This window comes from Phascolarctos cinereus, unplaced genomic scaffold, assembly GCF_003287225.1.
Source record: "Phascolarctos cinereus isolate Bilbo 61053 unplaced genomic scaffold, phaCin_HiC Scaffold_2;HRSCAF=192, whole genome shotgun sequence".
In the NCBI taxonomy this organism is placed as follows: Eukaryota; Metazoa; Chordata; class Mammalia; order Diprotodontia; family Phascolarctidae; genus Phascolarctos; species Phascolarctos cinereus.
In genome coordinates, this window is record NW_027555625.1 from 347,451,391 (window position 1) to 347,471,671 (window position 20,281).

General features: G+C 39.5%; 1 long non-coding RNA gene across 2 annotated transcripts in view; it reads left to right on the plus strand.

The window, feature by feature from the left end:
- Positions 1–2,277: 2,277 nt before the first annotated feature.
- Positions 2,278–20,281, plus strand: part of LOC110211726 (uncharacterized) — a 90,189-nt gene continuing 72,185 nt past the window's right edge. For both annotated transcript variants that reach the window (XR_013484830.1, XR_013484831.1), the window contains exon 1: positions 2,278–2,533. This is a non-coding gene — a long non-coding RNA (uncharacterized LOC110211726). The remainder of the gene's footprint in view (positions 2,534–20,281) is intronic.

Below are 20,281 nucleotides of genomic sequence, written 5' to 3' on the forward strand. Positions count from 1 at the left end.
ACCTTTTTCTCGGCTTGGATTTATTAGCAGAATGGCAATCTCATAGGTTCTAGGACAGTTTGGGTGCAGGCCAGTTGGGAGGCAGATAGATCTTCTTTGGAAGTCCCACTCATGAGGTAATTGAATTTAGAACAATAAGGTCTAAAATCTGTGTTCCAGTTCAGCACACTTTCCCCTCTACCCTATTGCACTATACCACATCCTTCACAACTTGCTGACCCAAAGACTTACCCCATGAAGCTTAACATGAACAACCACAGTTTGGAATGTGGTTGTAACTGTTACAGAAAGCACATCACATTTCCCTTTGCTCTGTGGACCTGGCATTTGATTTCCAGAGATAAGTGGTTTTATGCAGCAGCAGTGTGGTAGTGAGATCAACCAGGAGGTGGGAAGGAGATAAATGACTTTGAGATAGGGTTTATACCTTGAAAAGGTTACAAGCCAATACCAAAGTGGAGGGAGAGTTGGTGTGCAAGTTTTTGTTCACAGATGATTGTGCACTCAATGTAGCCTCTGCTGCTGAGATGCAGCAAAGTATGGATTGATTCTCTGCCGCTTGTGCTCATTTTGACCTGACAGTCAACACCAGGAAAACATAGATCCTCTGCCAACAAGCACTGATGCATCCATATGTGGAACCATTGGTCACAGTAAATGGAGAAATTGTAAATGCTGTGGATAAGTTCACTTACTTTGGCAGTATGCTTTCCAGGGATGTCCACATGGATAATGAGGTTGATGCACACGTTGCCAGAACTAGCTCAGTGTTTGAGAGGCTCCTAAAGGAAGTATGGGAGAGGCTGCATACCATACTAAAAGTCCACAGAGCTGTTTTGCTGACCTCATTGTTGTATGCCTGTGAAACCTGGCAATATATTAGCACCATGCCAGAAAACAGAATCACTGCCGCTTGAATTGTCTTAGGAAGATTCTGAAGATTACTGGCAAGATAAGATACCAGACACTGAGGTCCTTTCTTGAGCTGAACTTGAGCATTCAAACTTTACCGTAGAGAGCCCAATTGTGATGGTTGGCCATGTAGCCAGAATGCCAAATACATGCTTACCTAAAAGACTATTTTATGGAGAACTTGCACAAGGCAGGGGTTCTCTCAGGGTTCTTAAGAAGTGGTACAAGGACATTCTCAAGGTCTCTCTGAGGAACTTTGGAATTGATTGTGAAACATGGAAGATGCTGGCACAGGACCACCCAGCATGGCATGCCCTCATCAAAGAAGGTACAGTGCTCTATGAGTAAAGCAGAATTGCATCAGCACAAAGGAAATGTGAGCTGCACATATCCAGAAACATCTCTATCCCAAATGTTCTAATGGACTACTTGTGGGCAACCTGTGGTAGAGCCTTCTGAATTCATTCTGGACCAATCAGCCACGGCCTAACACTTTGTATCCTAACTCCAACATTGTGATATCACTGGTCCTCTTTGAAAATGAAGTACAAACAACAACATTCTCACAGTTTGATTAAGAGTTACTTAGGTTGATTGAGTTCTACTTCTAGCTTTTTGGGTATGTTCATCTCTCCAGTCTATGCCATCCTTCTGACAATGCTGTGGCTCCCAGCTCCTTCCCCTCCTTAGACACTCCTCTGGGTCAAAAAAGCATTTGCCTTTATCATACAATCTTTCACTTGATTTTATTCAATAAGTCCTTACCAGATTATGAACTCTTGAACACAAGGACCTCGTCTTAATTATCCCAGGAAAGCTCTTATTCCTCAAAATATCTCCCTACCACACTGGATAGTAGACAGAATCCAGGCCTTGGAGTCAGGGACACCTAGGTTCAAATGTTAATCCAGATAACTTGTAGTTGGATGTCTTTGGGCAAGTAATTTCATTTCTCTAGGTTCAGTTTTCATCTGTAAAATGAGGGGGTTGGAGTTCATGACCTTTAAGGTCTCTTTCAACTCTAAATCTATGATCCTATACTTCCCCTCCTTACTTGAAGTTCCGTTAACTAAGAGCAAAGACTTTCAATTCAACAAATATTTACTAAGTATCTCTTAGAGAAATTTAAAATGAAAATCTCTTTTGTAAAGGCTTAACAGATGCCATTTTATCCATGAAACATTCACTGATTTCCCCACTTCCTCCAGCTGGGAATGAGCTCTCCACCCCAAATGGATGAGGTCTTTCTGTTTAACTTCTCTTATGCTTTGAAGTATAGTTATGTGTACACATGTTTTATCCCCTGTTAGATTATAAACTTCTTGAGGGCGGGGATTATATAGTTTTTTTTGTCTTGCAATTTCCCCTAGTTCTTTATAAATGTGTGTTTCACTAATAAATGAGGAGGGAAGACAATGATATTTCACCCAGAAAGGAAAATGATTTACCTGGAAGTCTTTTTGGAGAGCAAGTACAGTGGGCTAGAGTCTAGGAAGGATCCTAGATGAGGCGGGAAGGGGAAACTGAGGATGAGAAGATGGCACAGAAAGGGGAGGCTGGTGTCAATAAAGAGAAATTTTGTGACTCTGTTTGCTGAAGGTTGGCCCTGGCTGACCCCCAGGTAAGACTTTCTTCCTACCTTCCTAATTTCCTTGCTCTTTTAGCCTCCCTCCATCCCAGGTGATAGGAAATTATCTTCTAAAAGGTTACCAGGGTTTAAGAGAGGCCAACCCCTCTGCATGCACATAGAGAAGACTTCCAAGGACTAGAATGGACTTATGGGAAATGTCCAGCATTGTGTCTTCCTGGGATCTGAGGGTCAAAAAGATTTCAAGGAGGGACAATAAGATTGTCAATGCTTATCAAGGACTGGCCAAAAAGTAAATTGTTGTGCCAGCAGTATGATGGTACATTGTAGATTGGCAGTTAGAAGGAGAGAGATATAGGTGCTCCAGTAGGCATTCAGTAATGCAACACTTAGACTGGAAAAGTTCAAACAGCTTGAACTCTCTTCTAGATCCCTGTCTCCACCTGTTCAAAACTTTGAGAAGGGATGTGAAGAGGCAGTGAGGTGTTTTAACTCCTTGTTCTCTTTCCCTCTGCCTGAAGACAGTGGGCATTTATGCCAAAATTTCTCTATTCTTTAGGTTATTCATTATTCCCGATTTTTGTAGAACCTTAAAAATTGGCTTATTCAGTATAAAATTCTGAATAATCATAACTTCTTTGTGATTTATGTGTGCTTTTAATTACAAAAAAGGGGAGGCCTCGGAGGAGTGAATGGCTTGTGGGCATAAGAGTTGGGGAGTGGGGGGGGAATCAGAGATAATTCTCCCTGCACCATTACTAGGGGCTTGAGCCACATGAAAGAGACTTACAAGGTTTTTTTTTTCATAAATAACTATTATAAATCTCCTCAGTAGCGAAGAAATATTAACCACATACATTAGTTTGGCAGTGACATGGAGGGTGGATTGGAGAGGGAGAGCCTGAAATCCAAGAGGCCAGGTGCAGGCTCTTGTAGTAGTCCAGCCAACAGGTGATGAGGGCCTAACTGGGGCAGTGGACGTATGAGTCGAGGTGATAAGTGAAAGAGATGCTATGAAAGTAGAGACAACAAATCATGGGCACTAATTGGCTTTGAGGGATATAGGAAAAAGTCAGAGATGACTCTGAGGTTATGAACTTGGTGGACCAAAAGGATATTGAACTCTGACACAAACATCAGGGAAGTCTATCACCCTCCTGAGACGTATGTCTCTAGATATGATGAAAAAAACGTCTAAAGATAACCACCATCCATTCCTGAAGATATACAAAGGAATAAATTATACTACCAGAAGGACACTAGAGAGTATTTCTGAGAATCATGGAGTCCTGGGAAGAAAACTAAAGTTCTTAGGGAACAGATGATATTTTCTTCACTATTACTGATGGAGGATAAGGGCTTTAGAAGAGAAAGGTAGATTTAGGAAATAAATAGTTGATGAAAAAGATGGTAGCTGAGTATGATATTTAGATTTCTGGATGATAACATAACTATGCCCAAGACTTAAAATAGTACCATGTCTTCACAACAAATATATGATCTCTTTTCTGAACTCTTCATCAAATTTCTCATTCTGCTCAGGTGATCTGGAATCAATGCCTACAACAATATTGCCTCTGTTTCTCTCTTCTTAAGAGTCTTACCCAAATGCTTTCCACTATGATTCTTACCTTATCAGGGTTCCTAGATTTACCTACATTACTCACATCTATCCAGAGTCCATATTTCTATCATGAATCACATCACACCAAGTCTCAGTGATACCTAGAAAGTCAAATTTGGGGGCAGTTAGGTGGTGCAGTGGATAGAGCACTGGCCCTGGAGTCAGGAGGACCTGAGTTCAAATCTGGCCTCAGACCAAACACTTGACACTTACTAGCTGTATGACCCTGGGCAAGTCACTTAACCCCAATTGCCTAAAAAAAAAAAGTCAAATTTGCCTAGGACTTGCCCAAAGTTATCCAGTGAGGCAGTGATAGGGCCGGGAATAAAGCTCAGATTTCTTGAGTCAAGTCAGATTGCTTCAGTTTCCCTTGTTCTTCTCCTCTTGTGTTTCCTTAATCAGATGTAGATTTCAGCAGATTTGTGGGAAGCATCTGCCTGTTAGCCAGCTGAAGAATCCTTTGAGTTCATAGTAGGTTTTAGCTGTTTCTGGCTTGTTGGCCACTTTAATATAAATATACTGAGTCAAACTTGTTTTCATGGACGTTTATTCTCCTCACCACATCGTTCATGTGCTTTGGGGCATAATGAGTCCACTCATGGAGGTTGGAACCAAGTTGTTTATACAACGTGATTTGGAAATGCTTTGGGGTTTTCATAAATGAAAAGACCAGGAGACCACATCCCTGGGAGAACCTCTCTGAAGTTCACCAGGTTTATAGGCACAGAGGGCCTGATTGTTCCAATCCAATGTTCCCCTGGTGACTTCAGGCCACCACAAGTTCACAGAGTGGTTCACTCAACACCTTTGCTCACAGTTGCTGGTGGGGACTGGTGGTTGCAACGTGGAACTTATAAGTTTGGGTACTATGTATATGCATGTAGAGAGAAGTGGAGAATTAAGGCAATAAGATTAATAGATAACCTCTAAATAGTGCTTTTTAAAAATCTCAACCCTGTGAGGAACGCAGTAGAAGACATTATCCCATTTGGAAAATGAGGCAACTAAGTAAGATACAGAAAAGTTAAGTGAATTGCCTACAGTCACAGCTAATAAATATTAGTGAGAGGATTTGAACCTTGGCCTTCTCCACCCTTCCCCAGAAACCTCTTTATACTGGAAGATCACTCAGCTCCCAAGCTCATACCTTAGAAGTACTCTCTGCCCCTTGGGCCCCTCCCTCTCATCGAAAGGTGGAAAGCTCCTACCAGAGTCTCTATTTAAGAAAGTGCCCAGGCCATCCATCTCTTCATCTTGCACCATGCTGCACTCCTAGATTTTTCCATCGTTCCTCCATGCTAGGTACCTTGTCTCCCTGCCTTCCCTCACTCCTCAACTCTTTTCAGTTCTCTTTTAGGTGTTGTCTTCCTCATTAGAGTGTTAGGTCCTTGAGGACAGTGGAAGCAGCTGGGGAATCCTTTGAGTTGATGGTAGGTTTTAGTTGTTTCTGCTGGAAACTCGTTGGCCACTTTAAAATAAATATACAGAGTCAAGCTTGTTTTCATGAATGTTTATTTTCCTCTCCATGTTCATGTGCTATCTTTCTTTTTGCTTGTATTTACATCCCCGGCATTTAACACAGTATCTGACACACTGTTGTTATTGTTGTTCAGTTATGCCTGACTCTTTGTGACCCCATTTGGGTTTTTTTTTTGGTAGATACTGGGATATTTTGCCACTTCTGTCTCTAGCTCATTTTACAAATGAGGAAACTGAGGCAAACAGGGTTGAGTGATTTGCCTAGGTCACACAGCTAGTAAGTGTATGAAGTTAGATTTGAATTCAGGAAGATGAGTCTTCCTGACTATAGACGTGGTGCTCTATCCACTGTACCGCCTAGCTGCCCCACATCTGACACATAGTAAGTATTTAATAAACGCTTGTCTCCTTCCTTACTATAAGCTCTGGGCTATTGCTTTCTAAGAAATGTAGTCCTTTCTCATCTTGGCCACATTCCTGACGTATTTATTTAACTGCCTTTATTAGGGATGGTTGACACATAAAATGGGCTATAACTTCAATTCAATTCAACATATATTCATTAAGTTTCTACTAAGCGCAAGACATGCTAGGCACTGGGGATACAAATGTAGCCTCTTTTTATTCCCTTTGCAAGGAAATATACACTGGGGAGGAAACTTGCTGGCTAAGTTATAAATCTTCAAATTATTTTGATCCACTAATACAACTTTACTGTCCCCTTGCTTTGGAGAATTTTTTTCAAGAGGAAGGATAAGCACTGGGAAAGGGAGTGAGCTGAGGCCCAAGGTATGCAAGTTGGGAGACAGAAACAGAGACAGAGACAGACTAGAGGGTTGTAGAGATGTGGCCCAACTGGCATTTGAGAACATTGCCATGGCTGAATAAATGGCCTGAGGCTGATCATGAGAAAAATATTAGGGCAGACCCATTGTTGCTGAACTGTTCATTAAAGGGAACTGATTCCAGATGGTGAATTTTACCTGTTCTTCCTTCCCCTGTCCTTATCTGAGAAAATTTATGTTGAGTCCAAAGGTTACCTACTCTTTAAAGTTTATTTAGATTTCTGTCCAATAAGTATTAAAAATCCAGGCTAACAACATATAGTCAATCACAATTGCAAATCACAGCAATTTCTGATTTGTACATATTTAATTACTAGGAATGGTATGTGATAAATGGTTAATGACCAGCATGGCATATTAGGAGAGAGAGGGAGATAGAGACAATAGATTATCTGTTGGAAACTGATGGGATTTGTCCTGGTTGGGGTTCTAGAGCCAAGAGAAAGAGAATCTTACTGATTTATATTCCATAAATACCCAAAGTTAGGTAAAATCATGAATCTAGGTTTGTCCCTAGGCAAACAGGCAAGCTGGAAACAGTTTCTGCCTGGGACAGCAGGCTAAACTGGGTCATTTGATCTCCTGCTTTGCTCTATATCACATAGGCTTAAGGACAGTGAGGAAGAGGTAAGTCATGCTCAGTGGGAGGGGAAAGGGAGGAGTTATAAAAGACTGACTATAGCCACACTCCAAGGGTGGTAGCCACAGGGAGAGAGAGTAGGGAGTAGGAGTAAAAATCCTACATTTCCTCTCCTGCAGTCGCCTTGCAGAATCTCTTTTCACTTCAAAGAAGCATATCCTCACAGACATTGCTACATGAAAACAAAAACAAAACAACCCTTGCATTCCTGGAGATTACATTCTATAGGAAGGCTATATGAATACAGACAAGTTTAAATGAGTATGGGGAGGATGGGAGAGCAAAAGAGAGGTCAGAAAGATTTGAGGTAGGTGAAAATTCCAACAATTTTTTTTTTGGGGGGGTATTAGTCAAGGACCTTATGTAACAGGGGACATGAGCTAAACCTTAAAAGAAGATGAGAATTCTTGAAAGACAGAGATGAAGAGGGAGAGAATGCTTTCTAGGCATGATGGAGAGCCTGTGCAAATACACAGGGGGAGAATGTCCACTTTAGGGAAGAGCAAGTAAACCCTTTTGGCTGGAATATAGAGTGAGTATAGGGAAGTCATGTGAAACAATTTGGGAGAGAATTAGAGATAGATTATGAAGGGCTTTAAAAGCCTTCTTAGAGACAGTAGGAAGTCATTGCCAGTTTTTGTTCAGGGAAGTAACATAGTCAAATCTGTGCCTAAGGATGATTATTTTGGTATCTGTGCAAAGATTGAAGAAGAGAGAGACACCAAGACTAATTACCATATTCAATCAGTCAACAAGCATTTATACAGTGCCTATATGCCACGCACTGCTAGAGTTTGCCAGCAGCTGAGCTCAGTGAGAAGCAAAGCCCTGAGTGACCTGCTGGTGGATCAGTATTGAGATACTGGTTTCTGCAAACAAGAGAATCATCTATGCCTCATTCAGAGGTGAACTTGGTGGGGTAATATTCCATAGCAACCACTTTGAGTATTCTTTCCAGGGAACAAGGCATAAAGAAAAATGTACCACCAGTTCACAGGAGATGGGTTTATATTTCTGTTCCTGCTCCTATAGAAACAACAAAATTTGGTAATGGTTTGGATATATAGAGTGATTAAGAGTGAGGAGTCGATGATGACACCAAGGTTGTGGGTCTAGGGAGAATGAAAGTGTCTCGGAGAATGATTGTATCCTAAACAATAATAAAGAAGTTCAGAAGAGGGGGAGGATCTTGGGGGAAAATAAAAATTCTTTATTGGACCTATTGAGTTTAAGATGTCTATAGGATGTTTAGCTTTAGATGTCTAAGAGGCCATTGTAGACATGTAAATATAGCTCAGAAGAAAGAAGCTCTGGGAATCATCTGTATAATGGAGCCCATGGGAGCTGATAGAATCTCCAAGTGAGGTGATACTGCATAAAGTGAAAAGAGTGCCCAGAACAGAACCTTTGGGGACATACATAGTTAGTGGGCATGATATGGATGTACAACCAGTAAAGGAGACTAATAATGAGTGGTTAGAGAGGTAAGAAGAGAATAAGGAGAGGGTATTACTAGGAAAACCCAGAGGAGGGAGAGAATATCTAAGAAGCAAGTATGATGAAAATTATCAAATGTTGTAGAGAGGTCAAGGAGGATCAGGCACAGGTCTGAACCACAGGACTTGGCAGCTGATTGGGTGTATGTGTGTGTGGGGGGTGTTGTTGAAGAGGAGAAAGAGCCAAAGCTCTGTGTGAGATGGTGAATGAAGGGTCCCATGCTATGATCTTAAGCCTCAATGAGATTAATTGACTTCTTCCTCTTGGAACTAGTTCTGAAGACTTTTGCCCTTTACCCCCTAGGCTTTTTTATTTTCTTACTAAATTCCTCTGACTGTGTTCTCTGAAAATGTAACTGAGACATTTTCACCTCTGTATATCCCTGGGTCCTTGAGCTGGACTGGATCTCTAAATTTAGATAGGTACCACACCTGGACGTGACTTATATGTCCCCCTTTATCTTCTACTCCAACTGTATGGTGGCCATTTCAAGTATTCCTTGCCCTCTTTCCATTTTCCTCATCTCCACACAAATAAGATCACAAGAATGTATTTGCTATGGTTTATTTACAAGAGAAAAGACAATATACAAATTTGAAAATGATACAGCAGGGTAAGGGAATTAGAAGTGTGTGTAAAGAAATCTCCCCAGTCCTAGACTACATGGCACCAAACAATGCTGTCTAACTAAATCCTTAAGTTCCCCAGATCTAGAATGGGTAGCAGTAGAGCATGCTGACTGTTCACTCTTTAGAGTAGGAGACTCACAGCCTACTCCTTGGGCTCCATGAGAATGGTGGCATTCTCACTTCTACAACCACACACCCACCTCCCCTCGGCCCCCATCACCACTATATTGAATTTTGTATTTGCCCATCTGGGCTGCCTAGATTGAGTGAGCCCATTGGTCCATTCTCCAAATCACTTTTATTCAATCAAGTAGACTTCTGTTTGCATGGCAAGCTTTCAGTGCTCCACCCAAGTTTTCCTTACTGCAGGCCTGGTACTCTATCCTCTGTGCCACCTAGATGTAAACCTGAAACAGAAGTGAGGAAAGTACTTTCGCGATGGCAGCAAGAGAAGATGAAAGGGGTTGTCACTAAGGTTTCCTGGCCAAAGAACTTAAAGTATGAGGTTCTGTAGTGTAAACCAAATTCCTAGATGCTCGTGTGAACAGTAGATAGAGTGCTAGATTTGGAATCAGGAAGACCTGAGTTTGAATCCTGACTCAGACGCTAGCTGTGTGACTTTGGGTAAATCTGACCTCTCACTTGCAAATTCCTTATCTGTAAAATGTTGATAATTATAACACCACTTCCCAAGGGTTGTTGTGAGGATCAAATGAGAAAATACATATGAAGTGCTTTGCAAATCTTAAAGTAGTATATAAATGTTAACTGTTATTCAGAACTGTTTGTATATAAATGTTAAGGGCACAGTCTCAGGTTGCTTTTTCTCACCCATTTTCCAAAGCTGAGGCTATGTTGAGTCTATGAAGAGAAGGAAGAAAATTGTGTCTTCAAATTTTGATTTTTGAGAGTTTCTCGTCCCTCCTTGGCTGACTTGCTCTGCAGAATTTTAGACCATAGGATTCTACCTATCTTTACTCTTGCTAGGCCCAACTTTCCTTTCCTTCTCTATCACATATTCTGAAATGGAATGGTCCCTTCTTGAAGTTCACATTATAGAAAATGTGAACTAATGTTTCTTTGTTCTCCCAATGATCCTTCCCAAGGAATCCACGCAGTATACTGGAGTCCTCCCTCTAGGGCCCTCAACATCATCTTCTTTTTGGTAGTAATAAACTTTGTGGGTTTTTTCCTCGACATTTGGTACCTTTGACTCCTTCAGATACTTTGAGAATTGTCCCCAAACACCCTCAAAATCATGTCACCTCCAGTACTTACCTCTTCTGGGTATACTTGGTCTGGTCTAGCTTTTTATATCTTTATACTTCTTTTAAAAAAAAGCTTGATATTTATATTTTTATATATATATATATATATATATATACACACACACACACACACACACACACACACACACACATATATATATATATATAATATATATATATATATATATATATATTACTGGGACTTCCCAACAGGTAGGTATGTAGATAGGTAGATAGAAGGATAAATGGATGGATGGATAGAGAGATAGACAGACAGATGGATGGACAGACTGATGGACAGATAGATTAGATAGATAGATAGATAGATAGATAGATAGATAGATAGATAGAGCATTTATTAAGCACGCTCCTTGTGCTGGAGATACAAAAAACCAAGAAAAAATGATACCTACTCTGAAGGAGCTTACAATCTAATAGGAGAAGACAAGATATAAAAGAGAACTAGAAGGAGAAGATAGAATCCCTACACAGTATTGAGGCAGTTCCTAGCAGGTATTCACAAATTACTGAGTCCTCCTCAGAGTAGCATCATCCCCAGGGGACAGGTAGCTGGTGTGGAGATGGAGCAGGCCCAAGGTTACTGCACAGTAGAATGCTCTCATAAAAAAAAGCTGAGCAGAAGAAACCAACGCAGCAGTCTGATAGCATTTAGTCCCCATCTTCAGCTGCTTCTTTACAAAGAGGATGGAAGCGTCAGTCCTCTGCAATCAAAATTGGTCATTACTTGACTCTGAATTGTAATATTTTTAGTACTGTTTTCTCTATATTATTTTCATCATTGTGTACATTGTTCTTTTGGTTCTGCTTTCTTTGCTCCACATCAGTCCATACAAGTTTTCCCAAGTTTCTCCATCTTCCTAATATTCCGTTTCTTTTTCTTCTTGTAGCACATAAAGGTCTATTATATTAGACCCCTGATGTGGCAGCACCCATGTTACTTATGGAGAAAAGAATTCATTGTTAATTTACATCATTTGTCTGTTCGCTTCCTCCTACTACTTTCATCCTTAAATGCTCTTGTGATGATTTGGCTTTACATACCTCACCCAAACTTTCCGCAAGCTTACTTTTCTCTCCATAGCTTTCTGATCTTTTATGAAGTGATGCTTCTCATAATCTTTTTTTAGGTCTTCATTCTTCTCAACTTGTCTGTTGCATTTGACACTGTTGTTTAAAAAATATCAAAAATTTAAAAATCCATGATTTAGGTTTAAATCTTTCAGAAATGGTTTTATTTATGTATAGTGTTGTAATATTAATCTCTATCCAAGCCATTTCTAGGTTGGAGAGAGACATGTCTAAACTGGCCTAGTCTTCTACATTCAACAATAATGGTGTCTAAACTACACATAAGAATCCCTGTGGGCCGTATATTGACTTATACAGCCACATATGTTTCAATAATTATTTTTATTAATACACACAAATCAAATATGAACTCTGGTTCAGGCACACAGACTGGAGTGTTAGGGGGTACATGTGGCCCGCTGGGGATGTTTGACTCCTCTGCCCTACAGCCTCTCTGTCCCAAGATCATGGGGAAAGTCACTTAACCTTGGTCTGACTCAATTTCCTCATCTGTAAAATGGGGATAATAGCATCTACCTCTCAGGTTTATTGTTGAGTATTACATGAGATAATATTCGTAAAGTCCTTAATATAGTTTCAGCACTTGATAGGCACTATATTAATGTTTATTCTCATTTCTTCTAGCAAACACTTCTTTCTGGATTTTTGTGACACTGTACTCTCCTGTTTTTCCTCCTACCTGGCTAACTGCTGCTTTCCTGGTCCATTATCTACATTATGCCCCCTAACTGCCAGGGTTCCCCAAGGTCCTGTCCTGGGGCCTCTTCTTTTTTTTCCTTTTATAATTTCTCTTGGTAATCTCTTCAGGTCTGATGGGTTTAATCATCTACTCTATGCAGATGACTCACAGATCTATATATCCCCAGTCTCTTCCCTGAACTTCAGTCTTGAATCACCAATTGCCTATTAGACAAACTGGCTGTCCCAGAGACATCCGAAACTCAAGATGTCCAAAACTGAACTGATTATCTTTTCCCCTAAATCTTTCCTTTTTCTAGACTTTTCTGCTTCTGTCAAAGCCACCACCTTCCTTCTACTCTTCCAGGTTAATAACCTCAGAATTGTCCTTAATTTTTCACTTTCTCTTATCTGGAGGTGTGTTGGTTTCACAACTGAGTTCTTTGGGGGGAGGTATGTACACACTTTTAAGTTTAATCTGCATTATTAATACTTTCTTAAGTCTAGATAATAAAAAAATTAAATTAAGCCCTGATTTGTAGCAATTGCTGATATCTAAGGTGTAAATGCTCACACTAAAAATTTAACAAAGCAAGCCAATTTTTTAAAATTTTTTTAGGCAATTAAGTGATTTGCCCAGGATCACACAGCTAGTAAGTGTCATGTGTCTGAGGCCAGACTTGAACTCAGCTCCTCCTGACTCGAAGGCCAGAGCTCTATCCACTGTGCCACCTAGCTGCCCCCACCACAGAGACATTTAATAAATACTTGTTAATTAATTGATTTCCCTATCCTCCTTCATGAGATTTTTGCAAATGAGTTTATATCCTAAATTATTTTTTCCTTTGCTACCATCTCTCTCCACCTGGCATGAAAATCAAATGTTTGCTGGCTAAAGGTGGTTGTTTCTGGCCTCCTTTGGCTTTTTTGGCAGAACTGCTTTCAGCTTCTAATGGTGATAGTCTGTGTCTAGCCCTTTAAAGTGCATTGCAAACAGCAAATACTTAATGAATGCCTTTTCATTCATTCAATTATCCATTTCTTATTTTTCCATCTCAATAGCTTATTTAAATAGATGTGGTTGAGCTGCTTTTTTAGTAGCATGTTGTTTTCTTCTCATTTTCATTCTTCTAATTTGATATTTGATTTTAATTCTTGCTATAAAAAGTAGATGATCTGACTATACACAGAAAAATGATTTGGACATAGAATCTTGCATTGATGACTGGTTGTTTTCCATCCAGCATGGCATAGTGTATAGAGACCTGACTCATGAGCTAGGAAGACCTGGTCCAAGATCCAATTCTAATACATACTGGCAATCTGACCCTGGACAAGCCATTTAAATTCTCAGTATCCTAATCAATTCTTTAACACTATAAATTGCAGAGGAGGTGGAGACAAAATAGTGGATAAAAAGCAGCTACTCACCTGATCTCTCCTCAAAACCCCTCTAAACACCTTTAAATAATGCCATGAAACAATTTCTGGAGTGGCAGAACCCACAAAAGGATAGGGTGAAATAATTTTCTAGCCAAAGACAACTTAGAAGGTTGATAGGAAAGGTCTGTCTCATTAGTGTGAGAGTGGAACACAGTCCAGTGCAGGCTGCTCCAGCACAGACCAGGCCCCAGCAAACCAGAAACAGACCTTGGGAGCCATTGAATTTTCAGTGACAGTGGCTGCTTTCAGAGTTCTCAGCCCATAGATTGTGAGGGGGTAGAACAACTGATCAGAAGGGGTTTGCAGGGGTCTCTTTGCTAGCACTAAGGTGGGATTCTGTTGCTTTGCCCATAGTCAGATCTAGATCACAGTCCTGGTTGGTAGTCCCAGGGTGAGGAAGAGCACTAACTCACCAGAGCTTGTGGGCCGTAGTGGAACATGGACCCTTGTCATAGTTTCAGGGCAGAAAAGAGTGCTTGTGGTCACTCACAGATCAGAGTACAGACCAGGAGAGTAGTAAACAACTCTCTTTAGAGATCATACCACCTTGGAAGAACTGAAAACTTGTAAGTCCTTCGAAGTATCTCTGAAAACAACTGCACAAAAACCCTGAAGCTTGGGACAGTGCACCCTCCACCCTGGAGGCAGAGCCCTACTTCAACAAAGAGTTAAAAGTCAAGAAATAGACTAGAAAAAAAATGAGCAAACAATACATAAAAGATTCTGACCATAGAAAGTTACTATGATGACAAGGAAGATCAAAACACCACAAAGAAGAAGATAACAAAGTTAAAGCTCCTATATCCAAAGCCTCCAGAAAAAATATGAATTGGTCTCAGGCCATAGAAGGGCTCAAAAAAGATTTTGGAAATCAAATAACAGAGGTAGAGGAGAAATTGGGAAGAGAAATGAAAGTGTTGCAAGGAAAATAATGACAAATAAGTCAATAGCTTGGTATAGGAGAGGCACATACACACAAATACTGAAGAAAATAACACCTTAAAAAAAAAGTCTAGGCCAAATGGTAAAAGAGGCATAAAAAATTAATGAGGAGAAGAATGCATTGAAAAGCCAAATTGGCCAAATGGAAAAAGAGGCACAAAAATTCACTGAAGAAAAACAATTCCTTAAAAAATTAGAATTGGCCAACTGGAAAAGGAGGCACAGAAGCTCACCAAAGAAAATAATTCTTCAAAAATTTTAATTGAGCAAATGGAAGCTAAGGACTTCATGAGAAATCAAGAAACAATAAAAGCCAAAAATATGAAAAAATAGAAGACAATGTAAAATATCTCATCAGAAAAATAACTGACTTAGAAAATAGATCCAGGAGAGATAATCTCAAAATTATTGGACTAACTGAAAGCCATGATCAAAAAAAAGAGCCTAGATACCATCTTTCAAGAAATTATCAAGGAAAACTGATATTTTAGAAGGTTCCCAAACTAATATGACCTACTGCCCTTTTAAAAAAATTACTCAGCAGCCCCATGGAAATCTACTTTCTTTAACCCTTTAACTTTTTTTTTTTAATTTGTGTCATTTCAGAGCAGCTAGGTGGCACAGTGGATAAAGCACTGGCCCTAGAGTCAGGAGGACCTGAGTTCAAATCTGGCCTCAGATACATAACACTCACTAGCTCTGTGACTCTGGGCAAGTCACTTAACCCCAATTGCCCTCACCAAAAAAAAAAAAAGAAAAGGAAGAAATTTGTGTCATTTCAAAAAATATAATTTTTTTTTAAAAAAAATGATGCATCTGATGTTTAATAACTTATTGTAAATTTGTGGGGTGTTTTTTTTCCTGCATTGAAATTTTGGTGATGCAATATTTCATCATGTAACCATATAGTGTTGCATTGTAAATGAGTCATTACATGCACACATTCCTGCTGATGTAAACTGGGCTTCCTGACAATGTGTGACATACTCACCTGCCAACACTTGCTTGTTAAGACCTTTAGGTGGACTTGCCCACTGATTGGTTATAACTTGCATTTTGTTTGTTTATTTGGAAAATAATGTAACCACTTTACTCTAACTCTGTTACACAACAGATGAAACATGTACCAAGAGTTTTTCAAAATTTTCTTATCTTCTCTTTTTCCTTATGGTTCCACCACCCCCTTATTTTTATTCAACGCCACCCTATTGCTCCCAAGGCTACTACTGACCCCCTGGATTATTCTAGCACCCCACCCCAGGAGTGGTATCACCTACTTTTGAAATCTATAAAGAACCAGAGGGTAGAATTGAAAGAATCCACCAATCACCTCTTGAAAGAGATCCCAAAATTAAAACTCCCAGGAATGTTAGAGCCAAATTCCAAAGCTCCCAAATCAAGGACAAAATACAAGCAGCCAGAAACAGTTTAAGTATCATGGAGCTGTCACAGTTAGGATAGCACAAGATTTAGCAGCTTCTACGTTAAAGAATCAGAGAGCTTGGAATATGATATTCTGGATGGCAAAGGAGCTAAAATTATAACCAAAATCATCTACCCAGCAAAACTGAGTACAGTCCTTCAGGGGAAAAAATAGATATTCAATGAAATAGAGGACTTTTAAGAATTCTTAATGAAAAGACCAGAGCTGAATAGAAAATCTGCCTTCCAAAATATAAGACTCAAGAGAAACATAAAAAGGTAAACAGGAAAAAGAAGTCATAAGAGACTTATTAAGACTGAACTGTTTGCATTCATTCCTACATGGGAAGATGATACTTGTAACTCATAAGAACTTTCTTATTACTAGGGCAGTTAGGAGGAACATATATAGACAGAGGGCACAAGTGTGGGTTGAATATGAAGGGATGATATCTAAAAAAATAAAATTAAGGGGTAAGAAAGGGGAATATACCAGGAGAAATGGAAAGGGAAAGGTAGAATGAGGCAAATTATCTCATATAAAAGAAGCAAGGAAAAAGCTTTTACAATGGAGGGGAAGATGGGAGAGATGAGAGGAAGTGAATGAACCTTACTCTCATTGGAATTGGCTCAAAGAGGGAATAACATGCACATTAAATTGGGCATAGAAATCTATAGGAGGGGAAGATGATAAGAGAAGGGGAGGGTGATAGAAGGAAAGGCAGATTGAGGGAGGCAGTAGTCAGAAGAAAAACAGTTTTGAGAAGGGACAGAGTGAAAGGAGAGATAGAATAGAATAAACAGAGGGGCAGTTAGGATGGAGGGAAATACAGTTAGCAATCATAACTGTGCAACAATTTTGAAGCAAATTTCTCTGATAAAGGTCTCATTTCTCAAACATATAGAGAATTGAGTCAAATAAAAAATAAGAGCTATTCCCCAATGAATAAATGATAAAAAGATACAGTTTTCAAATGAAGTAATCAAAGCTACCTATAGCCATATGAAAAAATGCTCTAAATCACTATTGATTGGAGAAATGCAAATCAAAATAATTCTGAGATACTACCTCATACCTATTAGATTGACTAATAGGACAGAAAAGGAAAATGACAGATGTTGGAGATGATGTGGAAAAAATGAGACATTAATGCATTGTTGGTGGAGTTGTGAACTAATTCAAACATTCTGTAGAGAAATTTGGAACTATGCCCAAAGGCCTACAAAACCATGCACACATTTTGAGCTAGTAATACCACTACTAAATCTGTGTCACAAAAGAGATAAAAAACAAAAAGGAAAAGAATCTACAAGTACAAAAATATTTATAGCAGCTCTTTTCTAGTGGCAAAGAATTAGAAATTGAGGGGATGACCATCAATTGGGGAATGGCTGAACAAGTTGTGTTATATGATTGTGATGGAATATTATTGTGCTGTAAGAAATGATAAGCAGGATGCTCTCGGAAAAACCTGGAAAGACTTAAAGAAGTTGATGGAAAGTGACACGTAGTATGTACAAAGTAACAAAAATATTGTAAGCTGTGAATGACTTAGCTATTCTCAGCAATACAACAACCCAAGACAATTCTGAAGGATTTATGATGAAAAATGCTATCGATCCCCAGAGAAAGAACTGATGGTGTCTGAATACATATTGAAGCATCCTTTTTTTAACTTTTTTTTTTGAGTTTTTTTGTCTATGTTTTCTTTCACAACATAACTAATATAGAAATGTTTTGTATGACTACACATGTATAACCTATATCGAATTGTTTGCCTTCTCAATGCAGGGGTGGGGGGGAAGGAGGAAGGGAGAGAATTTGGAACTCAAAGTTTTAAAAACAAATATTGAAAGTTGTTTTTACACATAATTGGAGAAAAATAAAATGCTAAACAAAAAAAAAGGACTATAAATTACAGAGAAGATGCAAACTTGCATTGATGGACAGAATTTCCTTACCTGGTATTTCCTTCCATCAATGAAATCACAAGTTTAGTCTTTATCCCCAACATGGAGTCAGTTTCATTTTCAATGATATTATTTGGTGTTCATTATGACCAGCCCCTCCCAATTCTCTGCTTGAACAAAATATTCATGACATATAGGTAGGAGGAATATCCATGGCCCATAAGCCTTTTGCCTCTATTATTTCTTTTTTTTTTTTTGGCAATTGAGGTTAAGTGACTTGCCCAGGGTTACACAGCTAGTGTCAAGTGTTTGGTGTGAGGCCAGAGTTGAACTCAGATCCTCTTGACTTCAGGGCCGGTGCTCTATCTGCTGAGCCATCTAGCTGCCCCAAAAACATTTTTGAGAGCTGAGCCAGCCAGGAGTCAAACCTGGAATCTTCTGATCTGTAGTCAGACACATTCTCCATTGCTCCACTGGTCCTAGACCTATTGTTTCTTCATTCCGAAACATTTTTCAATATTTTTTTATTTCCTATACTTAATTAATTTGCATATAGACATCTGAGGCCCTGGGTGTTATGGCTAGCTCTCTTCTTAGGTATTACCTGTGAATTACTGACTCCTTCTACTCGTGTTCTTTCTATTTTATTCTTGCTCTTTGGATAAGCAGACACATGTGATCCGTTTTCCTCCTTCTGTTCTATTTTCAGTTTTAAAGTCTCTTCAGTAGATTCACAAGATACTAGGCAAACATATATATATATATATATATACATATATATATATGATACAGAATATGGATATATTTGTGTGTGTGTGGTGTGTATGTGTGTGTGTATGTGTCTGTATGTGTATGTGTGTATCCTTACTGACCAAGAGATCATTATTCTTATTTTTAAAAATAAATTTATCTAGGAAGGTAAAACACATTCTCAGACCCTAGCTGTTCACTTTTCCAACACTCACAGCTTCATATGGTCATAGAATATATGACACTTAAGAAGTTATGATCCACACACTCTCATTGTACAAATTAGAAAATTGAGACCCACAAAGGAAATGAGACTTTAGCAGTCAACTAGTTTTCAAAGTTGTTTTTAGACCAGTGCTTTTTCTGCTACCTCACACTACCTCTCACTGACACCTGTACACCCCATTAAAATAAAAACTTCCATTTTTATACCATTTAAAGTTTTACAAAACACTTAGAGCCCTGGGAGATATGTAGCATAAGTATTATTATCCCCATTTTGTGGATGAATAAACTGAAATGCAGAGAGTTGAAGGGACTTTTCTAGGGTCACAAAGCTAGTGAATATCAGAACTGGGTCAGAAAAGGACTTCTGGTCCTCATCCAGTACTTTTTACCCTATAGCATGCCACCTTTCTGGGGTATGAAGGTGAGAAGAGGCAAAGACGCATGTAGATGCAATAGGGTAGGGGCTGGAGGGAGTTTCTCCCATAGGATGTTACTACTCAAAACAACACACACTGATAATTAACAATGCATAGTCATGGATGCCCAGATAAGCCAACAAGTGTGGACATGTACATGCAAACAAACGCATGACTACACATATACAGATTGCTGGCAGGCCTGGTCCCTGGTGTCTATTCAGGCCTTGAACAGCCGTGTGGCTTAGGCTATTGATTTTATGGCAGGCCCATACTCCCCCAGCCTGGCCCATTGAAAGGGAGCTTTAGCTAATGGGTCCTCCAATGGGTCCTCTGAGCTCTGCTGCCTGTTAAGTCCTTCTAGGGAGAAGGGAGCTGGGCTCCAGGCTTTGAGAGAGATATTCATATGCAAATAGATCCATTCAAGGAGACTTTCCTCACATAATATGTTTCCTTGGCTTCAAAAGACCCTGGGTTTTACTCAGAAAAACAGGTCTTCCACCCACCCCCACCCCCACATACACACATACACTGTAGCCTACCCCACTCCCACCGCGCCATTCACACACACTCACGATATACATAGATGGAAGCTAGGATCAAGGACAAATTTTCATGAATGCACAAGTTCCATTTCTAGTAATGATAATGGTAATAATAGCTGATTGGTTTATTGTATTTTATAGTTTACAAAGTGCTTTCCACACAACACACCTGTGGGTGTTACGATTACCATTTTACAGAAGAGGAAACTGAGGCTGAGATAGAGACCTGAAGTCATAGAGCCAATAAGTGGCAGTTCTGGTTTTCTGATTTCCAGTTCAGGGCTCTGGATTTGGGTTCAACCCCCAGCTCTTCTGCTTTGTATGACCTTGATTAATTCACCTAACCTCTCCGAG